Consider the following 23,366-nt stretch of genomic DNA (forward strand, 5'->3'; position numbering starts at 1 on the left):
CTTGCTCAAAGCCACATAGGGCGCAATCCTAACCCACTTTCCAACACCGACATAAGGGCAACAAACGTGTAAGGGAACAAACATTCCTTACCTTGAGGAGGCCTCCATTAGTGCAGGATGCAACACACATCCCATCTGCACAGCTATGCCAGTGTTGGAAAGTTAGTTAGGATTCGGGCCATCGTCAGTTGTAGCAGAGGAAAGATGCAAAGCAGGCAATTCCAGGTTCACAGCTCAGCCACCCTTCTGCACCAACCAGTTCTCTGGTGGCAAAACTTATTAGTGATTCATTGTATGGCACTTGTGTGGCACTTTTCATCCACGATCGTTTCTCTAAAAGAGGTGTAATAATGGAAGCAAATTTCTAAGCAGATCTTGTTACCCTCACAATGGTAGATCCACAACACCAGTTATTGTAGATGGAATTGGTGAGGATGTCATGATACAAACTATGAAGCATTTTGGACCTTCTTTATGTGTCGAAAATGCCTTTCCTACAATCTTTTTAACGGTATAAGACGGAGCAAGGACAGATATCCCTATATGTTTAACAAACCCATTCTCATGGTTTTTTTTTTTTTTTTTAAATGCTGTTTGCTAATTCAGTGAGGGAAAATTCTAGGGGGGGGGGAGGACAGAGTCTTTGTCAGTATCCAAGCAATTAAGATAATTAAAAAAGAAAGCTTATTGGGTAAACATGCTCTTAGATTGTGACCTCTTAATTAATGGACTACAGGGAGAAATTACAGCAGTGGCAAGATAATTAACACATGCATTTAAAAGGAACTGTAAAACAAGGCTGTTACAGGGATAGTCGAGCGGAGCTGAATCACTGGAGGGGTATGGAGGTGAACAAACAGAGCTGAACAGAAGGAGATGCCTTGCACGGTCGTTTCTCCGAACACGCCGGGCCTCTGACTCCGTTCACTTCGTCAGCGCACAAAAGCAGCCCCCCCTCTCTTGCGCCTTCCAAAATCATTTCCAAGACCCAGTTTTGCCAGGCCCGCTGTTTGTTCACTTTCTTTCGATGGCTCTGCCCCTGCTGCTTTCCTCAGCAGCCTCAACATTCCCTAGCCATCCTAGAGCCCAATCCTATCCAATTTCCCAACGCCAGTGCAGCCGTACCAATGGGGTGTGTGCTGCAATCCTGTGGTGGTGGGGTAGTCACAGAGGGCCTCCTCAAGCTATGGAAACATTTGTTTCCTTACCTCAAGGCTGCTTTGAGGCTGCACCGGTGCTGGAAAGTTAGATAGGATTGGGTCCCTAGTTGCATTGGTATGGCGCAACTTGAATTTCTGGAGGTGTGGAGTTGTGGTGGGGTTGAAGTTAGTCTTTGTTGCTTAAGTCTGCTTGCCCTAAACACTGCCAGCAATGGGTGCTGTTAGATTTTGAGAAAAAAACCAGATATATAAAGGATTGGATTTGGAAAGGGGTTATGTTGAAATCAAGAAATTGGTGTGAATTATTTCAGCGTGTTCCTTGAAATCTGGAAAAATGCAGGAAACTTTGGATAAATATTCCAAATGTTGCCCTCTGTATTTATTCCTTTGCATCTCAGCTCAACGAGGTGTGGAGCTATGGCTCATCCCCAGCGTCTGCAAGAATTCCTGTCTCCCAAATTGGGTTACTGGAGAGGTGTAAAAAGAGGCTGAGGAGGACATGACAGGGGTTTATACAGTCCTGTGAATAGTGTGAAGAAAGTGGAGAAAGAATACAATATTTTTTTTCCCCCCCCCTCCATTTCACATAACAGGCAGGATCAAAATGTCTCAAGCAAAAAAATGCTAAAACTCAGGGATAAAGTGGATGGGCAGTAGAGCCAGAACAGACAGACAGAGAAGCGTTCTTAAGGTAAAGAATTAATGTGTGGAACATGCAGGCACCTAGTGACACGGTGGGCATTGATTTAGGTAGTTTCAGGTGGGATGAGACAAACTGATTGAGGGAGAAGACAACTGTGGTCGAAGCAGTGGCTTAACTGTGGGGGGAAAGGCATGATTAGTGCTGCAGATGCAGCAACAAACCGTATAAGCGGCCCCTCTCCCTCACCAGCAGAGCCATTCTGGGGAGTGATGGCAACAGACTCCTGCATGTTGAGATCCCTGCCCAGACTGGCTCCAAGGGCGAGAGGGAGGGGCCACGTGCATGGCTCATTGCAACGCCCGCCGTACTTACCATACCACCCTCTGTAGCTAATCCACCCCACTCCAAGATAGCGACACAGAGTCTCCATAGCAGGATGCTGTTTTAATAGCAGTTGCTGCAGAGGGAGGATTATTGTCTTCATAACTTACCGCCATGTTCCTAGAAGCGTCTTCTTGCTGGAACCAGTTGGGTGGATAAGATGGAAGCTTCTGATGTTCTTAACTATGTACAATTTGTTCAGTGGTGAGTTAGCAGAATTGCTTGGGAAGTTATGCTCACCCTGTCCTCCTTGATCATCCTGGCTTCTGTTTAGCATTTAAAAAAAAAAAATGTATGGATGGTATTATTCCTGGGTGGTATCCAAAGGAAGTGAGTCATGACTCAGCACACTTGAAATCAACCAGAGAAGTTAGCTGTGGTTGACTGAAGTTCCCATTCGTTTCAATGGGGCTTAGTCATGCTAGAGTCCCTTAAAGATACAACCCATTGTGAGCAGGATACGTAGATGGCATTTGCATTGTGTTTTGATGGAGAGCTGAGCAACTTGCAAACCACCATGTTGAACACAACTCATGGCTTGCTAGGCCCTTGACACATGCACACCAACCAATTCAGATAGTCAGCAAAATTAAAAAGGGAATAGTTTATTTCTGAGTAGAGTTGAGATAAAGTGAAAAATAAAACAGGACAAGTTTGCCCAGGAATCAAAAAAATGTGGGTTTAGTTACAGATGCAGACTTGTAATGTCTTGTTATCTGAGTGTTGACAGTTGTGACCCTTTCTATACCTGGGAGGAAATAGATGCGTGTGACATACTTAATTTTCAGACAGTATTTGTCCTGCCTTCCCATTCAGAAAGAAAGCTCAAGGTGTGGCTAGTATTGGCCAATCGGGAAGAGCCTGGGGTGAACAAGAGTGAATGACCAAGGATCCTTTGTCAAGACTGTCTTGTCCCTGAAATTTTAGTCTTCATGAGACTCTGCAAAGGTGAAACCAGATTTTGGAGGTTGGGCAAACTTATATCAGTCAAACAGTCTACTTGTCACCCCACATGAATACTCCCTTCTTCTCCAAGACTACCAGCATCCAATCACACTTGGCATATACTTACTTAGCAAATTCGGAATCACTGATTTCTCTAATATCAGAATTGCAGAATATCATGCAGTTCTTCCATGAATATGCTTCAGAGAAGAACCCGGTGGATAAATACTCAGTGGAAAATTCTGTGTCCACATCTGAGATCCATATGGATTCTCCAGATGGCCAACGATCCGCTTGTGATTCTTTCTTGGGGGTAAAAAAATCTCCATCAATTTGAAAGTGTGCGTTTTGTCTTCAACATGGAAACTTCCGAAATAAATCATGCCAAAATCTCATCAGCATGGCAGTAAAGAGTCTTCCTGCCAGAAATTGCCACACCATGTTGCCCAAAATTCTGTGCCAAAAATATCCATTACCTTGGCTCCTTATACATTAAGCATATCCATGCACTTATGTTTCCATGTTTTCCATAAACACTTTTTTCCTGCCAGTGTGGGAGCAATTCTGGATATGTTTTGCTTGGAAAAGAGATGGCCAAACGAGGAAGCTGGTTGCGTGATTGAGATCTGAAGAAGCAAGTTGAAAGCTCACAGCTGATGCTCTTTGCTGCTACAGTTGGCGACGCGGAACAGATTTTTCAAGTGGGAGCAAATCTGATGAATTTCTGATGTGATTACTTCAATAAACATTTCATTGGAGAGTTTGTTCACCTTTGCTATAGGTCTGGAATTATAATGTAGGTTTCCTGTTTTGTTTTATTATGTGCCCTCACTCTTTACAGTGCCGGGGGGGGGGGCGGGGCCGTGAACTTAAAAATCAAAAGCTCACATGGCACAAATTTATTTCCCCTGGTCAGCATCTTCATATTTTGCTCCCACTCTAAAAGTTCACAAAGGAAACATCAACAAAGTTCAAACAATGTGTGCATTTCTCTGTACGCTTGTTGAGCTTCAATGTGCAGGAATTTTCACTTGCACAAATGGCAAGCGTGAGTAGGAGAAATTTCACTTGTCTTAAAGAAGCTCATTTATTTATTTTGTAGAATCATAGAAAGTGAGAGTTGGATGGGATCTTGGAGGTCATTTAGTCGAAACCCTCCCCCCCACTCCTACAAAATGGTTAAATACTTTTAAACCCACCTTTCAGACCCATTGAAGGGACCATCAAACCCACTTGCAACAATTTAAAACACACACACACACACAGAGAGAGAGAGGGAGAGAGAGAGAGAGAGAATGCCACAACCAAATAATCACAAGAAACAAAGACCCAAACCAGGCAGGACACACCTAAAACCATGAAAGGCAAAGCTCACTGCAACAAGAAATTATTACTTAAAAACAGGCCGTGCAGGAGTTAACTGGGCCTCCCAGTGGAGGGAATTCTGACATCAGAGGTACTGCCACTGAGAAGGTTCTGTCCTGCATCCCTCCCCCCAATTGTGTCTTGGCTGTTGATGGACACAGAGCAGGATCTCAGATTATGAACACAGTGTACAAGTAGGCTGATGTGGGAGGAGATGAGTCTTCAGGTATCCAGGTCCAAACTATGTAGAACTTTAGAACAGTGGTTCTCATACTTTTAGCACCGGGACCCACTTTTTAGAATGAGAATCTGTCAGGACCCACCAGAAGTGATGTCATGAACAGAAGTGACATCAAGCAGGAACATTTTTAACAATCTTACACTGCAATCCTGCCCACACTTACCCAGGAGTAAGTCCCATTGACTATCATTGTTGAAAGCATATACATGGTAGCCTGTTAAAAGTACAGATCGGTAACATTTCCCCAAATGCAGTCACATACCAGGGTAGTATCAAGTCTAATATATTAAAAATAAAATATTGAAATGAATGGGGACCCACATGAAATTGGCTCGCAACCCATCTAGTGAGTCCCAACCCACAGTTTGAGAAACACTGTGGAATTCCACCTTTTTTACTGTGTCAGCTGTTCTGGCGAATACTAGGCGTGTCTTTTACAGATGCAGCTATTTATTGCATCCTTTCCTCAAGAAGGTGAAGGTCCTGCAAGCAAGGGGATCCCATTGCCTTCCCAGCAGCCACTACAGGATTGTAGTTCAGGCAGAGATGGAATGAGTGGCTCAAAGTCACCCTGGCAGGTGATAACCCTTCCAGTGGCCGAAAGGACAGACACAAAATAAACTAACAGTCAGAGCTGCTTCTGTGCCTTTCCCTGTGACTCGGTGAAGATAAGAGATAAGTCCTATCAGGTGTTCATGTCTGCACACCAAGCCTCTGAGGCAGGTGCATGACGGAAGCAGGTAACAACAGTTGGCAACCCTAGTAAGTCTGGGTCAGGTGCTACCACTTCAGTCTTCAAGGGGAGAGGTGCACACCACTCAGTGCTCCTCTTTGCTTAGCAATGTCCTTCTCAGCCCCCACACATCGGTGTACTTGCGATCCCAGAGGTGCTGGCATAGTTCTGTTGCTGAGCCTACATCTCAGTTGCACCAAAGTTGCTGGCTTACATGATTGCCTCTGCAAAAAAAAAAAAGCAAAAAGAAAACAGAGAAAGGAAAGAGCATGTCAGGAATGAGAGTCTAGCAACTCCCTGTGATGTGGACACAATTATTCCTGCCTGTTCTATGGGCTGCTTTCTGCTGAGTCAACCCCTTGGTCTGTCTAGTTCAGTATGGTTAGCAAGGTCCAGCGGCAGCAGCTTTCTGCTGAGTCAGGTCCATGGTTGATCTAGCTCAGTATTTTGGACACTGATGGGCAGTAGTTTGTGATGAGGGTCTTCCCCTAACCCTTCCTGGTGTTGCTGCCAGAATTGAACCTGGGAGCTTTTGCATGAAAAATTAGGTGCTCTCTCAATGAGTCTGGAAGTTTCTGGTTAATAGCTCTGTATTGGCTACATTGACTGGCAATGGCTCTTCCTCACTGTGTAAGTTTCAGAGATATGGCAAACCCTAGCTGGATCTTAAATGGAGATGCCTTGGTTTGAATCCCTACTTAACCATAAAGGCCATTGGGAGATCTTGGGTAACAATTAATATAACCAACCAGCTCTTAATTTAAGTTGTCCAGCAAACAGAATTGTGTTGGGTGTATTTGTCCAGCAAACAGAACTGTGTTTTCCCATGTTTTCTCATGTCGGGTGCTGAAAAGCCAAAGGGTGCCAGATTCCTTTTTTGCCTCACCCCTTGCAAGGTCCATACTACTTCCTCATATCCTAGTTCTTCCCCACAGCTTTTCATCCTAACTCTTCCTCTTATCCAACTGGCCATAACTCAGTGATAGAGCATGTGTTAACATACCAAAGGTCCCAGATGCCATCTCCAGAAAAGACCCTGGTCTGAATCCTGACAAAGATAATTAATCTCTGGACCTCACTGCCATGAGATGGGCACTAGCCTAATTGCCTTTAAAAGAGGATTGGACAAATTCATGAAGGCAAGGTCTTCATGGCTGCTAGTCACAATGGCTGTAAGCTACCTCTAGGTTTAGAAGAAGTATGCTCTAAATACCAGTTTCAAGCAAGCAATGGCAGGAAGGGATATTCTTTCATCTCCTGCTTCTGTGCTTTTCATAGGCTTGGCCTCTGTCGGCGACAAGATACTGGACTAGGTGCATCTTTGGTCTGATCCAATATGGCTTTTCTTACATTCCAGCATTAAGCCTTGGAGAGCCACAGTTTGAGAAACACTGGTTTAACTTTAAGACCGAAAAGTGTGTGTAGGGCTGTGTAATTAATCTGTGGAACTCCTTGCCACAAGATGCCATGATGGTACCTGACCTAGATGTCTTGAAAAGGAGATCAGAAAGATTTATGGAGGAAAAGTCTGTCATAGGTTACAAGTCATGATGATTGGATGCAAGCTCCGGGTTTTAGAGGCAGCCTCTCTCTGAATTCCAGATGCAAGGGAGTGGATACAGGAATCATATTGCCCTGAGTGCTCGCTGTGGCATCTGATGGGCCACTGTAGTAGCAGTAGGCAACCTTCAGTCTCGAAAGACTATGGTATCATGCTCTGAATGGTGGTTCTGGAACAGTGTGGCTGAAAAGGCCGATTCGGGAGTGACAATCCCTTCCACACTGGGAGCAAGTGCAGTCTGTCCCTGGTCTGTCTCCCTGGCTGTGGGCCTTCCTTCTTTGCCTCTTAGCCTCAGACTGTTGGCCAAGTGTCTCTTCAAACTGGGAAAGGCCATGCTGCACAGCCTGCCTCCAGGCGGGCCGCTCAGAGGCCAGGGTTTCCCACTTGTTGAGGTCCACTCCTAAGGCCTTCAGATCAGGAAACTGGACTAGATGGGCCCTTGACTGATCCAGCAAGACTCTTCTTATGTTTTTATGATTGCCCCACAGCTGTTGGTACACATGTCTCAAATCCCACTTCTCACCTGGCCTGGCCTTTTCCAGCAGTTGTCCAATGTGATACCATCCTCTTGCTCTATGTACTGAAAAATCTGTATCAATGGGGGAAAGGGTGAGAGGAATAGATGGAAACATACATAACAACACCATGAATCTTTCATCAGTGACCCGGACCCCCATTTTTTTTTAACTAATTGAGTACATTAAATAATACGTCCCCTAGAAAACTGCCTAATGCAAGACAGCTTCCAAAGCTTCTTTTATAATAATAATACAAAAAAAAAATTCTATTTGGGATTTCAACCATAATGGCTATCCTTACTTGCCAAAACATGACTTCTTAGCAGGTGACTTTCATCAAGTACATCTGAAATAGTACCTAAATGAATTAGCAATAAAATGGACTTAGGCCCACCAGTGGGAGCCTCCATTAATCTTGGTTTAATCACTAAAGAGATGCCATTCACTCTTCTTAAGAAGTCACATTTTTCTCCCCTTGCTGGCGACGAGGTTTCATAAAGTAACATATTTCTAACGAAATGGCTCTGCTTGAATTAAAAACCCTGAAGGTTTATGCAGATTTCAGTTTTGATTACTGCTGGCATGGGCTCTTAGCTGACTCCGGAAGGTAGGTCCGCAGTGAAAGGGGCCCAGCATGGAGTTAGTAATATTCTTTGAAATAAAATACGGCACTTGTACTTATGGCGTTAATCAGCTCTGACTTTTGATAACCCAACAATAGCTAATTAGACTAGCACCTGCCTTCGAAGTCATGTCATGTAGGTTAGTGCCAACAAGAAACCTTCTGTCTTAGCTGCATGATTATTACAGAGTTGGGAAGGGAAAAAAAATCCTATCTGTAGAAAACACGAGAATTGACACCCTGCAAGATACTCTGGTAGCCATTAGACAGGTCTTATTTTCCTGATACCTTTTGAGTCCTCCCTCCCCATTCCCCACGTACCTCTCTAGCATATCTGAAGGGAAAATGTTTGCAACTGAACAGGGGATGCACTCCCCCTCCCCACCCACCACCAGGAAAAAATCTGCTTTTTCCTTCCAGGGTTCTGGTTATCAGCAGTTATTATCAGATGTTATCAGCAGAACATCACTCTAAATTGTCCTATTTCTCACCTGATTTCAGCCCAATTAACAATTTATTAGTAACCTTTAGATCAGTGTTTTTCAAACTGTGGGTCGGGAGCCAATTTCAGCTGGGTTCTGTTCATTTCAATATTTAATTTTTAATACATGAGACTTGATGCTACCATGGTATGGGACTGCATTTGGGGAAACGTTCCAGACCTGTACTTTTAACAGGCTACTCGGTAAATGCTTTTAACAATGATAGGAAATGGGACTTACTCCTACAGCCTAGGATTGTAAAACATTTTCCTGTTTCATGATGTCACTTCCGGTCTTGACATCACTTCCAGTGAGTCCTGACAGATTCTCATTCTAAAAAGTGGGTCCCAGTGCTAAATGTGTGAGAACCTCTGCTTTGGAGGACTCCTGATTCTGAATTTTTGACATTTTGATCCCTCCTGTATCATCATCATGATGAATATTTCAGCCCTGGTGTCTTTTCCAGTGTCTACCTGTGATCTCTCTCTCTCTCTCTCTCTCTCTCTCTCTCTCTCTCTCTCTCTCCCCCCCCCCCCAAAAAAAAAAGAAGTCACCAAGTGGTTTATTTGCTGAAAGGAAGGAGAAGATGGTTTCCTGCCCCAAAGGGCTCTCAGTCTAAAACATGATGTAGAAGAGACACCAGCAATAGCCACTGGAAAAAGATACCATGCTGGGGTGAAGAGAGACAATTGCCCTCCCCCTGTTAAAGACCCCTCACTTAAAAGATGCCTCTTTGCTTAGCTAGCAGGAGAATGTCACCACCCTGTTCAATTTTGCACGGTTTCCTGATAATGTTCAAATTTTCAAGCATGGACTGAACTTTTGCCCACTCATTGCAGCTGAGGGAAGGCATGAGAGTAGAAAGATGCTTTTTAAAAAACTATTGACATTCTGCAAGGGGGAGAACCCCTTTCAGCCATTCGGATGTGACATGAAACAGATCTTAAGCAGCTGAAATGGGTACTTACTCCTTCCAGGATGTTAAAAAAAAAAAAGTAACTGTCCTTCAGCTCCCATGCCTTCTCTGAGCTTCAGCATACAACCCAATGAGCGCCATTGTCAAAAGGAGCAGTTCAAGAAGCCATAAATTACTGTCTCATTGAAGACCCTCCCTTTGCTCATTAATTTTGCTCACAAACAAGTGTTAGTTTGGGGGGATTCCCCCCCCCCACACACACACACACAAAGCCACTCAAGCAAAAAAAATCTGTCTTTTAGCTAAAGGCATAAAAATGCCTCTCTAACAAGTGCTGGAGAGTTAATAACCGAGATACACCCAGTGATAAAATGATGGATGCGTCCTCCTCCAGGCGTAAATAAGAGAGCAGACAACATTTTTTTGTTGTTTGTTGGTCTCAGTTGTTAAGCAGGAGATTATGCTCCTGATGAAGTCCAAATGGGAAAGCCTGTCCCAGCCATTGCCTCAAGTTCCTTCTCAGCCCAACCATCGTGCACTTCCGTGAAAGCGACCCTGCCATTGAAAGCACACACTCACAAGAGAAAACAAAAGCAGAGCATGACAATGCAAAGCGACACAGTTGCACCACGGTGTCCACACTTGAGTGTAGGAATTTGGACCCATTATACCTGCTTGCCTGCAGAGTCACAGTTTAGAGCTCTTAACTTTGGAATGCTTATATATGTCTGTGCTTAGGAGCACTTAGTAAATACGTGAAGCACATCACAGCAGAACTCCTCTTAAATACCTTAGCATTTCATAACCAGATATGCTACTGCTCATTAACCGCAAGGAGATATGAGCTCCAGCAGGGCCAATAGTACCAGTGGACCCACACGCAGCTAGCCGTAGTGAGATCCTTGTAGTTGGACATAGACCTGGGACCTTTACACTAAACTCCATCAAGGATTTGGTCTTAATTAGACCACAGCAAACATAGCAAAAAAAAAATAAAAATTGTTTTAATCTACTCTTAGGCAGCTCTCTTATACACACTGACCTGGGAGTAAGCCCCACTGAGCTCAGTGATACTGAAGGGCCAATCCTATTCAACTTTCCAGTGCTGGTTCAGCTGCAGTGCAGCCCTGAGGTAAGGTAACAAATGTTCCCTTACCTGGAGGAGGCCTCCATGACTGCTCCCCCCCCCCCCGGCTGCACCAGTGCTGGAAAACTGGATAGGATTTGGCCCTTACTTCTGAGTAGAGATGCATAGGATTGCACTGTCAAACATGCAGATGCAAGGAGCTCAATGCAGTCTAACCTTTCCCCATGCGAGTTCGGGCCAGGCCCAGATCTGCTCAGTTTCAATCTGGCATGGGACAATCCCTTCTTCTGGGAAACATTGCAAGTCTTGTGAAAACTCTCGTGCTGCTTTCACTGGCAGTGGGGGGGGGGGAGGAGTGATGCAAGAGGTTGACCAAACGATGAGCTAACTGAGTGCCCACATCTCCATCAGAAGACTCACTTCTCAACCTTCAGTACTGGTGGCAGTGATAATACCCAATGTGTGCACCCATGACATAGGTGGGGGTGCAGTGCGCAGGGCTTAGCCTCACGGAACCCAGCAAGCAGATGCCAGCAACCCTATTCCCCCACACAATTCCCATGTGCTGTACATTGCTGGGAGAAACATAGTGGCTGGGAGAGGCTGGCTGCCAGCCTATTACCATCAGAAGAAGTGCAGAAAAGGAGTGCCCATTGTAACATCCACTGCCAAGGGAAGCGTAGGACTGGGGCACCCACTCAGGGAGGGAGAGGTGTGCAAGAGGACACCTTGCTGAGGAAGGTGCTCTTCTTGGAGAGCGGTAGGGGGTGCAAAAGAGGGTAACAAAAGAGGTTAACTAATGTTGCAATTCTATATACTCATACCTGGATAGTAAGCCTCATTGAGCACAGTGGGACTTACTTCTGAGTAAGCATGCATGGGGTTGTGCTATAAGGCTACTTTCCTGGGAATAAAGTCCATTGCACCCAGCGGCGTTTACTACTGAGGAAATATGGAAAGGATTGCACTCTCTTATATGCACTGACTTGGGAGGAAGTGTTCCCTGGGGACTGGAAGAATTTCCCCATCACTAAAGGTTGAAGCATCTGGGGTTCCATAATTTAGATAGAAAGGCAACTTGGCGGGGTGGTGGGGCATTGAAGAGTTTTGTAAAATTAAGCCTGAAGTGGAGAAAGAGGATAGAGAGAAGCTCTTCTTCCCCTCTCACTAGACTAAAATCAGGGTTGGTTCGATGAGATTGATTGTTGGGAGATTCAAGACAGGCAGAAGGGAGGACTCCTTCACATGGTGCCTAACAGGTGTATGCAATTTACACACCCACCAAGTGCCAACATGTTGAGATGCCTGTAAAAAGAGTTGGACAAATTCATGAAGGAGGAGAGATGTGTCACTGGGTGTTAGCTGTGGTGGCTTTTCCAGTTCTGAAAGCAGTGTGCCTCTGAATCCCAGATGTAGGGACTTTATGCTGGGAGAGGGGTGTCGATTTCATCTCCTCCTTGCACACTGCCCAGAGGCAGCTAGTGGCCGCTGTTCAGAAACTCAATACTGGACAAGATGGGCCTGATCCTCAGGACTGTTTCATGCCTGAGGGTGTGCAATGCCGTCCCTGATGAGATTTGGAGTGGTTCTATTTTCTTGGCTCTTTTCATTGATATCATTGCTTTTTTATTCATGTGGAGCCACCTTGGAGAGCCAAGGTATAAATGTTCAAAACAAATGAGTAATTAAAACATCTGGTGCTGGGGAAGAGCAAATACCCACAGTACAACTAGAGCAACAAATTAATTTATGTGGGTCCCTGACAGAGGATGTATGTTCCCTGCCTCAGAGCGCAATACTATCCAAATTTCCAGCACTGCTGCAACCACAATGCATCCCTGAGGTGAGGGAACAAATGTTTCCCTACCTTGAGGAGGTCTCTGTGACTGCCTCCCCACCACAGGATGTACTTCATGCCCCATTGGTACAGCTACACCGGCACTGGAAAATTGGATAGGATTCGGCCCTCATGCCCTTAAAAAAATGCTCTTCTTTCAAGACACTCTTGAAATTACGTATCTCAATGTTTCCCATGCGCAGGAACTTTCAAATTTGCTATGAACTCTTGTTTTAGCTGAAATTTCATGAACATCAGCCGTAGCTTAAGTGATTTGATCATCTCATTTGCATAACCCGTGTGTGTGCATATGAAAGTGAGAGAGAGAGAGAGAGAGAGAGAGAGAGAGAGCATTTAGGATATGGGAAGTACCATAAATGTGTGCCATGTGTATCAATTCTGGCTTAAGTGACAGAATTTTGTTATGTTGTTATAATAACCCATTTCTTTCTTTCTTTCTTTCTTTCTTTCTTTCTTTCTTTCTTTCTTTCTTTCTTTGTAAAATTTCCTTCCTTCCTTCCTTCCTTCCTTCCTTCCTTCCTTCCTTCCTTCCTTCCTATCTATCTATCTATCTATCTATCTATCTATCTATCTATCTATCTATCTATCTATCTATCTATCTATCTATCTATCTATCTATCTATCTATCTATCCTGCACATGACTGATCTCTTCTGATCTCAGAAGCTAAGCAGGGTCAGGCCTGGTTAGTACTTAGATGGGAGACCACCTGGGAATACCGGGTGCTGTAGGCTTATACCATAGTCTTTCAAGACTGAAGGTTGCCATCTATCTATCTATCTATCTATCTATCTATCTATCTATCTATCTATCTATCTATCTATCTATCTATCTATCTATCTATCTATCTATCTATCTATCTATCTATCTATCTATCTTGCACATGACTGATCTCTTCTGATCTCAGAAGCTAAGCAGGGTCAGGCCTGGTTAGTACTTAGATGGGAGACCACCTGGGAATACCGGGTGCTGTAGGCTTATACCATAGTCTTTCAAGACTGAAGGTTGCCATCTATCTATCTATCTATCTATCTATCTATCTATCTATCTATCTATCTATCTATCTATCTATCTATCTATCTATCTATCTATCAGGAGAGAGAGAGAGAGAGAGATTATATTACTATACAGAGCATAGGCCTCAGAGCCATCATTGCCTCCTTTTTCGGATAGCACTGCAGTGATTTGCACCAGATGAGGCTGGGTAACAAGGCAGGAGGTGCTCTCACCTGCACACACTTCTCCTGCTGACCACAGCCTTGTGTCCAGCCTCAGCTGGTCTCCATCTCCGCCCCTTTGTCTGACTCACTCTGCAGGTTCTGGGCAGGGTGGCAAGTTCAGGAAGTGAGATGAAGCAAGCAGCTATGCCTTGTGATGGGCTGGGGTACATGATAAACTGGAGATGTGTGTGTGTGGGGGGGGGGGGGGATTAAAAAATCTCTTTAAGTCTTTATCTCCACCATGTGGATGAAAGATAGAAGGCCAAGCAGCTGGTGTTTCAGTAGCTTCTGATTCCAATCAAGAAACTGTACCAACACATTTTCGACGGGAAGTTGAGCTGTTTTCAAGGCACAGGGCATAACTTCCAGCTGTTTTCAGAGGTCGCTATACCAGACTGCCAACAAAACAGACCCCAAAATAAGAGAGTAGTTTATACATATTTAGGGGACTCAGAATGTGAGTGCAAGGAAAGGGAATTGACCTGCTGGAGGTGGGTGTTAAAGTTGGGGAGATGCAACATTTCGTTGCCGTTTCCACTTGTGTGTATAGAGCTTAGCCAAGGATCCAAGGGCTCTTAGCAGTGAATGCTCCCCCCATGGGTTTTTCATGGCATGTGCCTTGTAGGTGGCCTTGATGGCAGTAAAGGAAAAATGTGCTGGATGCCTGAATGTGCAGATCTGGGGTGTGGGGTTATTACCGTTAACCCACCATGCACTCTGGTATACCCCTGAATGTGTTCTTGGGTTTCCACTCCCTCCCTTTAGTTATTCTTGCTCCCTGCTATCATTTGTCATGTTAACCCTGAGCCAGGCAACTGGACATCTTCTTTGTATCAGTCGCAATGTTTGCCGTATCCGATCAGCGTGATTGATCATGGCCTTCGCCACAGGTTGGTAATAAGCTGTTTTGAGAGACTCCCACATTTCCCAGAGGACAAAACTGGCATGACAGCCTTGTAAACTGGCCATTCATCAACACGTCCCCAGGTGGTGACTGTCTGAAGGCTGCAAGGCAGGCGGCCAGGCCCGTCTCTTTCACTTGCGCCCGAGTCGCGCTCGTGGGAGCAGTTACCAGAATCCGTGAGACGCTTAGCAGTAGAGAAGCGCAGTAATTAACTGACTCTCGTCGGCCAAATCAAAACTCCAAACTAGAGCATTGCGCTTTAGATTTGGATAAAATGGCTTTAATATTTAACGCACCTCTAGGAATGCTGGGGACATCCTCCTCCCTGCCCTACTAGCCGTACTGAAGTTCTCTTGGCATTCCTTGAAACCCTGAAGATGTGTCGTCTAAAGAGGGAACCTGGTATTTCAGTGCTTCTGAGCTTCTGGCAACATTTTTTTTTGGGGGGGGAGGGAATTAATGATAATATTCATTGCTTTTTTTTTTTTTGCACTGTATTTAATTGTTGTTTTCATTGGTTCCCACATGCATTTAGGATAGGTTTAAATTCAATGAATTCAGTGCCCATTCTCTTAAATCAGTGGTCCTCACACATTTATCATCGGGACCCACTTTTTGGAATGAGAATCTGTCAGGATCCACCGGAAGTGATGTCACGACCGGAAGTGACATCATCAAGCGGAAAAAATTTTGAACAATCCTAGGCTGCAATTCCACCCATACTGACCCAGGAGTAAGTCCTATTTACTATCATTATTAAAAGATTATACAGAGTAGCTTGTTAAAAGTAAAGATCTGTAACATTTTCCCAAATGCAGTCACGTACCATGGTAGCATCGAGTCTAATGTATTAAAAATAAAATATTGAAATGAACGGAGATCCACCTGAAATTGGCTCGCGACCCACCTAGTGGGTCCTGACCCACAGTTTGAGAAACACTGTCTTAAGTGCTGATAAATAGTAGTATATTTATAACAAGGATCATTGCACTAATCTAACAGCAGCAACCCAACCAACTCACCCAAAGACACGCCCCGATACCAGTTTCTACTGGGCTTCAATGGGGAAGGGAGAAGAGGCAGAAAGGAGAAAGAGCTCTGGCATATCTGTGGAATCCAACATGAAGGCAGGTACTATTGTAGCAACATCGGCCTGTTCTATGTGAGACCCAGAAGTTTCAAGAGAGATAGGGAGATATTGGAAATATGTGCAGCCTGCTTGAAACTATTTAGCCGCCTGGGGATGATGAAGGAGAGGGCGATGAGTGTTGGGAAGTGATTTGGATGAGATCGTACCACATTTTCTAAGTTCATGTAGAACTCCTTGCCCAGGATGTTGTGATCTAGATAATCTAGATGCCTTTCAAAGGGAATTGGACAGTTTGATGGAGGGAAAGTCCGTCACTGGAGGGTACAAGTCATGATGACTGTATTCATCCTCTGGCTTTCAAAGATAGCCTATCTCTGAAGTCCAGATGCAAGGGATTGGCAACAGGATCCAGGCCTCTTGTGGTCTTGAGTGTTCTCTAAGGCATCTGGTGGGCCACTATGAGACACAGGAAGCTGAACTAAATGGGCCATTCTCTGACCTTAAGCCACTGCTTTACAATTACCTGCCCCTTAAGTACCTGCTGAGATTGAACCTGCACATGGCTATCTACCTGCCTTTGTAGGTATGGCCCCTCCCGGTTTATCAGTGGCAAACATTGCAAGGCGATTCAACACACAGAGAGACGCACACTCTTAAGGTAGGCAGTCGCTTCCAGGTCAATGTTCAAAGAGGAACCAGCTACACAATGGGCAAATCTCATTGGCGACTGTAACATATTTGAAAATCCCTGACTCAACTTTCTTTTTCTGAAAGATTTCTACGACAACGTTGTGTTCGCAGCACCCCTCCCCTAGGCTTGTCGACAAAGTTATTTCCTGCTTGTAGAAAGTACAGTTTTAATCTGAGCGAAAGATTTAGTGCCCAGTGAAGTGTAAAATAAACCACTGTGCTACAAGCACAGACTAATCAATCAAATCTACATAGTTCACAGAAAGCTACCTGCATGAGGAGGGTTATTTTTTTTTTTTTTATATATCAAAATGCCTGTAATAATAAGAGACATTTATTAGCACCCATAAAGCTGTTTGAGTGTAAGCTCTCTCTAAATAACACCAGTAGTATTAAAACAAATCTCCAAAGCAAGCTCACGAGTATGCCATAAACAGTCTGCAACGCAAGACTTTAAAAGCTATTTCAGAAAACTCGAAAAGATTCATAGACTGGAGTAGTGATTGGAGCCTCCGTGGTGTGCTGGGAGGAAACCCTCAATTACAATGGGCAGCTCCTCTTTTGGAGTATTAACCAAGTGATTGGCTTATTATTTTCAGTGCAAAGAACACGTGCATAATCAGAGGTCCAGCTGTGTCCATTCAGCTGGTGGGAAGTGGCTCTAAGGACCTGGAGTTGGCTGGTCAGGAGTCTCACAAAAGTGAGGGCTAGCCCAGCCATGCAGCCACTTGATGTGGGTTTCATCAGAGGCAGATTGTAAGGGGTCCAAGTGGGCTGTAGATTTGGGTGCCTTTCACCCATCTGCTGCTGCTGCCACCTCCCCGCAACTCGCTGATCAATACAAGAATGAACTGCTTCATGCTCACTTGAGTGCAAGCAGATCATTTCCCTACTTACTTACTGAGATCTACTTACTGAGATCCTCACAGGCTCCCTTGAAACCCAGAAGTGCAGGACTCTGGTTTTGTTGACAGGGACAGCATGATTTTGCACTATCCCTGTCAATGAAACCAGAAATCCCACAGTTCCAGGTTTCAAGGCAGCGCAGAAGGCGCGTGGCTAAGGGTTGAGGTCTATTCTTAGCGGAGGGGCGACAGATCCAAGATGGCATCAGGTGGTGTCCCAGGTTGCACTGCCCCAACAAAAGCATTAGAATGGATTTGGGGGATCAAATAGAACCAAGAATCCAACCTCTTGCTTCTCCACAGAAATTGGCCAACCTAATCCCTAGGACAACTCTGGTGATCATGTCTGACACTCCTCCACATCTTCCTTCCCCTTTCTCGATTTGAAAAGGTAGAGGGGTACAGAACAGGTGTGGTGGAATAGAGAGTGGTGGGCTAGAGAGGAGAAGGTGTGATGATGGTATTTGCCGTACTGCATGAGGAAATCTTGGGCAGTTCACAGGCAAAAAAAGATGAACCAGGCCACTTTTAGTGATTTTTAGAGTCAGAAGAGGAGGAACTGTGGAACAGCAAATGTTTTGTATGCAGAAGAATCCAGGTTCAGTTCCTGGCATCTGCTCCCCATCAGCTCTAGATAGGATAGAGAAAATTTTCCTGTCTATAATCCTAGAGAGCCACTGTCAGCCATTGGGTTGAATAGAAGGCAGCTTCTATGCAGTCAGCTGATTGTCCAACCCCAACAAAATCATCCAAGTGATTTTGAGTTCTTGCAAAAAAAAGTGCAATTCCCCCAAGAAAACTGGTGGAAAGTCATGTTTCTGTTGAGATGTATGTGCTTTGAAGTTGTCAGGCAGTGCTAATCTCCCTTGTCTTCTGAAAGGACATAGAACACTGTTTAGTTTAAGAACTGAGGTGATATACTAGCCAGGTGACTGAGCTGGGAAATGGGAGGTTCCTTGGTTTTGTGCAGTCCTGCCTTTGCTATGAACCCACAAATTGGGTTCCTTAGGGAACCCCACCTAGAAGCATCCCACCTTAGGAATGCTTCTGTTGGATCAGCCTCAGCATTCCAAATCTGCAGTATGGGGGTAAAATGACAAGAGGAGGCCTTGGCATTTCAAAGAAGTGAAATTTGATGCTCAGGAGGAACAGACGAGAAAGTTCAAAAGAACCTAAACAACAGTTCTGAACATCCCTTCCTACACAGATGTAGCAAGGATGTTTGAAATATTGCACATGGAACCTACAGGGTGCAACTATGGTGAACCCCCTCCCCATTCCTCCATATTTTCCCCATTGTTTTGGCCTTTCTAGTCTCCCCCCCCCTTTATTGGTTTGGGATGTCTTAGCATCTTGAGGTGGGTTATTGAGACATCCAGGGGCAAATTGCCATTATCTTTGGTTTGGTATTTGTCTTTTCCAAGAGCATCTTCCCCTTAACTGGGAACAAAAAACCAAAACCAAAAAAGACTGAACCAGCCAGTCGGACCCAAAAACCAATTGCATGTCCTGGAGCAGGAAATTCAAACTCCCCAGGTGACCCCAAATAACCAATCCCTCAGAGAAACCAGGGCTTACTCCCACTTGCTAGAACACTTAAGAGAAGACCCCTCCCCCAACCCCGGTTAGATAGGGTCAGTTTTGGCTACATCAGGATTTGTGTGTTTCTTTTCAGCGTTGGAACTTCCATGCTGATCCTTTGCTGTTCCCCCCCTTTTATCTGATTTTGTTCCTTACACTTTTAATAAACCTTTTCTGTTTTTACTTTTTTACTATTTGCTCACACTTGAGGAGCAGGTTACCACATCTCTTAAATCACCTAAGCTTTGCTACAATTTGGTAAGGGAACTCCTCTGTTATTTAGGGGTTCCTTATTCCCCTGGGGGAGTGGCTGTTTCATGGTACCTTCTTTTGTACTGGGTTCTTAGCTTTGTGGCAACATAAACCTTCCAGTTTGCCCACTAAAGGGAGCAATGCAGGGACCTACTAGCAGCTAATGACTAGGCACTGCTCCCTTACAGTATCACTGTGCAAAAGCACATTACCAGTGATGCAGATGTGGGCAGAGTCTTTGGGGTGGTGCGTGGCAATAAATATTGTTGCATCAAACCGTTGAATGAACAGGATGTTCAGAGGATGGGAGGTCATGGGCTCCATGGCAGAAGAAAGGAGGACAGTGTTTTCAGCCTGCAGCTGTGGTTAAGTGATGGGAATTCTGAAGACAATTTTCCCACTAGAAGGTAGTGAACCCTGCTTCAGAGAGAGAATAAGCTGGGCTGCCCCTTGGCAGGAGGAAGTAACATTGGGTGTCTCTGCATTCAGCACCATTGGCACAAAATAAGCATGAATGCCCAAATTCATGGTTGAACTTGTCCAGCTTTAGGAGGTTTGCCTCCCCTCATCATATCACTGTCAGTTCTGAGTGGCCCAGAGGTGGGAATCCCAGGCCAGCCAAGGGATTCCCCTTAAGAACATAAGAACAGCCCCACTGGATCAGGCCATAGGCCCATCTAGTCCAGCTTCCTGTATCTCACAGCGGCCCACCAAATGTCCCAGGGAGCACACCAGATAACAAGAGACCTCATCCTGGTGCCCTCCCTTGCATCTGGCATTCTGACATAACCCATTTCTAAAATCAGGAGGTTGCGCATACACATCATGGCTTGTACCCCGTAATGGATTTTTCCTCCAGAAACTTGTCCAATCCCCTTTTAAAGGTGTCTAGGCTAGATGCCAGCACCACATCCTGTGGCAAGGAGTTCCACAGACCGACCACACGCTGAGACAAAATATTTCCTTTTGTCTGTCCTAACCCGCCCAACGCTCAATTTTAGTGGATGTCCCCTGGTTCTGGTATTATGCCAGAGTGTAAAGAGCATCTCCCTAGCCACTCTGTCCATCCCCTGCATAATTTTGTATGTCTCAAAGACATACAAAATTAAGACAGAGCAGCCTTTTAAAATAAGAGCCAAACTTTCATGCATGGCCAAGGTTATCCAAAAAGACCCACAGCCAGGTTTTCCAATTCTCAAGAATGAAAAAAGGGAGATAGACTTTTTTCTTCGCCCAGAAGACTTCAAATGCTCCTTTTAAGAGAGAGAGAGAGAGAGAGAGAGAGAGAGTGTTACAGAACAGATCTTCAAATAAAATTTGGAAGCACTGCAAATTAATGGACTCTATAGACACGATCTGATGGTTGATTCATGTAAATACAATTTTTGCCCTCATTGCATGGCAGGTTCAACGTATGTTTTCAGCCAGCTGGCCTTCTTCACACAAGCAGCAGATAAGATAGCATGACTATTCCTGGATGCGACCACTTCGGACATCAGGTGTGGGGTTCCCATATTCAGATGCTTCTTTATGAATTAGTTCCTGGACATTGACACACCAGAGCAAGTCCAGAAAAGGGTGACTAGGATGGTGAGGGCATTGGAGACCATGTCCTATGATGGCAGGTTGAAGGGACTGAGCATGTTTCATTTGGAGAAGGCACGGTTAAGAGGGGGCCTGATAACTGTCGCTAAATATCTGAGGGGCTGTCCAGTGGAAGATGGAATGGATTTGTTTACAGATGCTCTGAGGCAGGGCTCTCCAAATTTTTCAGTATGAGGACCACACTGTAAATTTTACACATTTTGCAGGTTGAAAAGAAATCAGTTTTATAAATGAATGAATGAAATTTAAATTAATGACTAAGTTTTGAATGAATAAGTGGAGAGAACTCCACTCACAACCCTGGTTCATCAAACTGTCCTTATCACTAAGAAGCCCCCCCCCAAAATGGGCCAGATCAAATCTTGTGGTAGGCTGAATGTGGCCTCCAGGTGGTAGTTTGGATACCGCGGCTCAGGAGGGTATGATCAAGACAATTTAGGTAATGATCAAATGGGTTTAAATTACAACTAGGGAGATTAAACAAATAAATCAACATAAATCAATAAAACATTAGGAGGAAGTGTTTGGCAGTGGGACAGCCTGCGTCAGGCGGTGGTAGACTCTCCATCGTTGCAGGTCTTTAGAGGCTGGGTAGCCCCCTTTTGGGTATGTTGTAGTTGTGGACAGCCTGTACTGATAAGGGGTTGGACTTGATGATCTTGTGGTCCTTTCCATCTCTATGAGTCAATGATTCTGTGTTCACTCACGCTTCTCCCTCATATGATTAGAATGGACAACAAATGTCTCCTCCAAACTGGCCTCTTATAAACATCTATTGTGTCCCTTTTCCATTGTAATGTTACTCATGTAAGAAACCCCCCAAACACTTCTAGTGAGTCTGGCATTGTGAGCTGTGAAAAAAATAATTGGGGAGGGGGATGTTCTCCAACTCTCGGAAGGGAGCCATTAATTTTTTTCACTAAAACCATCAGGCAAACAAGATGACTTACGAAACTTGACAAACACTCATGCCTTGAACTGAGACTAATAAAGCAAGGGACTGATTTGAACAAGGAACAATTCCAGGAGACAGCTAATGGGGCTGCACTTCTTGTGATACCAAATCATGATCTCAGACCAGGAGCCGAAAGAACAGTCAAGCACTTTGTGGTCTAGTAGAGTTTCCTTTCCCATTTAGAAAAGGAAAAAAAAAATATGGTGGTACAGGAAGAGGGAAGGCTACAGGAACTGGTTGGGCTCTGGGTTCCTGCAGAGCAACCCAAGGGAAGCCAGCCTTGCCAGAACTTAACCTTGCAAGATGCTCTGGAGCTGAGGAGGGCGGTGTGATGGGGAGTGATGGTGGCAACATGATGACAGCAGAAGCCTGATTGATCGATTTGCAAATAAATAAAGGAGGTTGTGAGATATTCTCTGATGAACAGGAACAGCCCCTTCTCAAGTGGGATTCCACAGAAGGGTGCCAGAGTCCACAGAGGTTCATCTCGCAACATAAATGATTGTGATTTCCCCCCTGTAACCCAGAGAGAGAGAGAGAGAGAGAGAGAGAGAGAGAGAGAGAGATGCTGTCAATCAAATGAATAAAATTGTCATTGATTAGTCTTCTGATTAATCTCCGGATAATTATCTATTTATTCTCTTTCAAAGAATCATAGAAACCTAGGTTGGAGGAGGCTTTGAAGGCCATCTAGTCCAACCCCCGCTTGGTTCAGGAAACCCAGAGCTACAGCATCACCAATAAATGGCTGTCCAGTTTCTGCTTGGAGGTCTCCAGCAAAGGAGAGGACTCCACTCACAACCCAGGTTCCTTTCTCAACCTGTCCTTACCACTAAGAAGGTTCCCCCCCCCCATGTACATCCAAAAACTCCCTTCTAAGACTTCAGGGCACTGCTCTCTGCTCTCTGGGGCAAGGGGAGAACAAGTCTTACCTTCTTCTGTGTCACAGGTATTTGAAGAGTACTCTCATGTCCCCTTTCTTACTTCTCTTGGCATGATGAAACATATCCCGTTCCTTCAACAGTTCCTCCTAAGGGTTGTTTTCCAGACTTCCCGACCATGTTCATGGCCCTTCGGAACCTGCTGCAGTTTGGCTGCAGCCTTCTTAAGTGTGGCTGTGGACACAGTACTCCAAGTGAGGTGCGGATATTGACGGAGTCAACATTTTACTTACTACGGATTGTTTTATTTATGACATTCATGCACCACATTTCTACTGAGATATCCAAGGCTGTTTACAGATTAAAATGCTAAAGCAAGGAAAAATTACAAAATGCAACATTAGAGACAGGCAGACTCATACCATTGGTGGTAGTTTTCGAAGCGAACACATTTAAATATCCCAAATTATGCTGAAAGGGGGAGCTCAGAGCAGCTTTTTTTTTTTTTAAAATTAACTTCATTAAACTAGCAGTGCAATCCTAAGCATACCTACTCAGAAGTAAGTCCCAGTGTGTTTCTTGGGGCTTACTCACTTCTAAGAGTGTTTAAAACTGCAACCTAGTTTTCTTTTTTTGCAGAAGCAAGATAAAAGATCTTAACGAAAGAGAAAACCACGCACGTGCTAAAAAAAAATTAATGTAAAAAAATGGTTGCAAAATAAAAGCACCTTTTACATTAAAAAAAATATCAAACAAGTGACAGGTGCACGTT

The 23,366-nt window shown here is 44.6% G+C and overlaps 1 protein-coding gene and 1 pseudogene across 1 annotated transcript in view; both read left to right on the plus strand.

Moving 5' to 3' along the window:
- The window catches only part of PRDM16 (PR/SET domain 16), a 472,618-nt gene that overhangs the window by 307,603 nt on the left and 141,649 nt on the right, over positions 1-23,366 (plus strand). The window lies entirely within an intron of this gene.
- LOC136660925 (5S ribosomal RNA) lies at positions 13,127-13,245 on the plus strand (annotated as a pseudogene).

The sequence above is a fragment of the Tiliqua scincoides genome, chromosome 9, assembly GCF_035046505.1.
Source record: "Tiliqua scincoides isolate rTilSci1 chromosome 9, rTilSci1.hap2, whole genome shotgun sequence".
Taxonomy (NCBI): Eukaryota; Metazoa; Chordata; class Lepidosauria; order Squamata; family Scincidae; genus Tiliqua; species Tiliqua scincoides.